Source organism: Leptonychotes weddellii, chromosome 6, assembly GCF_054177405.1.
Source record: "Leptonychotes weddellii isolate Sample4059 chromosome 6, ASM5417740v2, whole genome shotgun sequence".
NCBI lineage: Eukaryota > Metazoa > Chordata > Mammalia > Carnivora > Phocidae > Leptonychotes > Leptonychotes weddellii.
The window spans coordinates 58,886,189-58,889,117 of NC_138374.1; positions in this window are offsets into that span (position 1 = coordinate 58,886,189).

A 2,929-nucleotide genomic window follows, 5' to 3' on the forward strand; every position below is an offset into this window, starting at 1 on the left:
TGCTTTGTTATGTTTTCTGACTACTTATTGATGTATATAATACATCCAGCCTATTTCTTATCTGTAAATAAAAACAATATTTCTAAAAGATCTGCATCTTTTAGAAGTTCATAAATAAAATATTTACAAATGCAATGATAGGATGTTTTGGGTTTGCTTTAAAATAATTTATGGGGGGGAGGATGAGGAAGGGGGTGTGAGCATAGATAAAACAAGATGGGCAGTATGCGACTGCCTAAATTACGTGATAGATTGTTCTCTACTTCGGTATGTTTAAGATTTTCACAATAAATTTTTCAAAAATAGAGGGGAGGGAGAGGATCAAGAGATTTTAAGGATGGAGAGGAAGAAGGGAGTTTTGAGAAGGACAGTGCTAGAGATGCCACATAGGCTATTCTAAATTTTGCAAGAAGGTGGAAGTATTTCATACACCACCCCCCCAAAATGTGAACGATGGCGAGAAGTTGCTCTGTACCGAAAACAAGTTTGTGGCTTTGTGAATTGTGGATGCTGAGCAAGTGAATTGATATCCTGGTAAAGTGAAACACAAGGAAATGTTCTCTCCTTTATTCCCTTTTTGTTCCCATGTACACATTTTCATGGACAATAGGGCTCACCTGGCGGGGGCTTCCCCTTGGCCTGGGAAAGGCCACTGCTTGCAGCTGTCCCAGGGTGTTCAAATTTTTTAGTCGAGATGTGGTGTTGTTGTCATGGTTTAAGGTGACCGTAAGAGGCCTGGGAGTCCTGACCAAGGTCCGTCAGTAATGAGGCTTCTGAAGAATCAGTCAAGTATCCAGACACTTCGTCAAGTATCAAGAGAGACCCCTAGTAGTATGCCTGAGTTCAAGAATGACACGAAAGAGAGGAAATCATTGGGCTTTATTTTACTTTGGCTTTTCAGTTTCTTTATGGAAATATGAGGCTCAACTTTTGGATGCTTTTAAAATTGCTGGCCTTTCTCTGTGGTGAGTGTTCATGACTAATTGGATAAGCCCAGGTTGTGTAGCACGAGGGGGTGTAAATCAAGGTGATGCACAGAATTCTCTGAGCGTCTGGCTCTCAGGTGGGCTTTATACCCAGTTTAACAATTTCAGAGCTTTGCAGAAGCTTCTAACTTGCTTGTCTCACTAGCCCTAGGTCAGTACTTAAGAACGGTAATTTAAAAGAATTTTAAATGGCCACATGGATGTGGGCAGCATGTTTCTGATACTCTGAGCTCCAAGGGATCATCACCTATTTAGTCTTGGCTGTGAAACCGAATGGTTTACTAAAACTAAATGTAAAGAAATGTGGGGTGGAGGAAACCTCTAATATTCTCTACTCTCCTCCTAACTTCTCCACAAGGTAGAATTTGTTAATTTGACTGGGTTGGAGTCTGGGGCAGTGCCAGCTGAGACATGAATCAGCACAAGTTGGATTAGATTCTACTGGTACCCAGAATTCCAATCATTTTCCTAATCCGAGGACCCTGTCTTCAAGTTCCATCCCCTCATCTGAAGAGGTCCTTGGTCCTCTTCCTCTGTCCTAAAGAAAAAACCTCAGAGAGCAGTTTGGCTCAGTTATCCAGAGTTGGCATTACTGAGATGGGAAATATAGCAGCTTGGAGGAAAAGAGGAGTGGCTTTATGTGCAAAGCATTTAAAAACCAAGTTCTTTTTTATGTTACTTACTTTCTGTGTACTTTAGGAAAACAAGTGTCTTAAATTGGCAGCAAGATGTTCAATTGTTAAATAGATTTTACTACCATTTAGGCAAAGTGCAGGTTACTCATGTTTTTGGCCTTTTTTATGCATTGAGAATCTCTCCAAAGGTAAGGGGGAAATACCTACATTTCAAACCCTGAGCCAGGTTGACCTGAAATATCTATGAACCCATACCCTGAGTTGCATTTTTGTTTGTTTTTGCATGATACATGAAATTATCTATAAGCTTGGCTCAGCCCATTTACATGTCTGAAGGACAGTTGAGCCTACCTGAAAGAGGGCGCTAGCAACTCATCCATCTTGACCTCTCCAGGTTAATCAGTTTCTGAGAATTTTCCTTCTCCAGGATTTACCATCTCATCAAATCTGGCAGTAGGGAGACCAGAATAAACAATTCAGTTGATATGAAGTGTGGCTCCTTTTTTTTTTTAAGCTTTTTTTCTTTTCTTTTTTGCATCAGAACGTGCTTTTGTTTTAGCCACTCATTTATATCTTGAAAGCGTAAGTGCGAGCATCAGTGGACACTTAGATCCTGGGATGAATTGCAAACCACTAGGCATCCATTTCCTGAGACTTCTGCATAGAGTGTGTGGGACAGGTATGTTCCTGTATCTGAAGCTCTCACGACAGGGACTTGGAACTTAGGATAAGCAAGCCCTCAAGATATGAGAACTGTTATTATGTAGTCCTCTATTCCGTGACATTATCACACCAGGATTATCATGATCCTAAGGTCTGATGATAGATGTCCATCTAGCTTGTCATCTCTCTAGGTTTTTCTTTTTTGCCCGTGCAATTAAAAAAAAACAATGGCTTTCTTCCAAAACCACTTATTTTCTGTTGGCTGTAGCATCATGTGAATGATGCATCTGAAATATGTAAGATTCCTTTCAGGATTTTTCTGAGTCATTTATAAACTCCTTTGGAGTGCTGTGCTTTCTTAACGAATTAGTTAGGTGCTTGATTCTTATGAAGTTTCCGCCTTCAAAACGTGGTGACGTATCATTTCTGAAAACTGAGCAGAACTCTCCTCCACTTGCCTGCTCTATCAGCCACGTCACTCTCCCCCAGTGTGTCCAGAAATTGAAACTGGGCCAGGTGGAGGTGGACAGGGCAGAGACAATGGGCAAAAGCTTTTGATTACTGTTCTTTGTCACTTCCTCCCCACTGCCCCCCCGCCATGCCCAGGCCATTCTCATCGCTTTTTAAAAAAATACTGGGCTGATT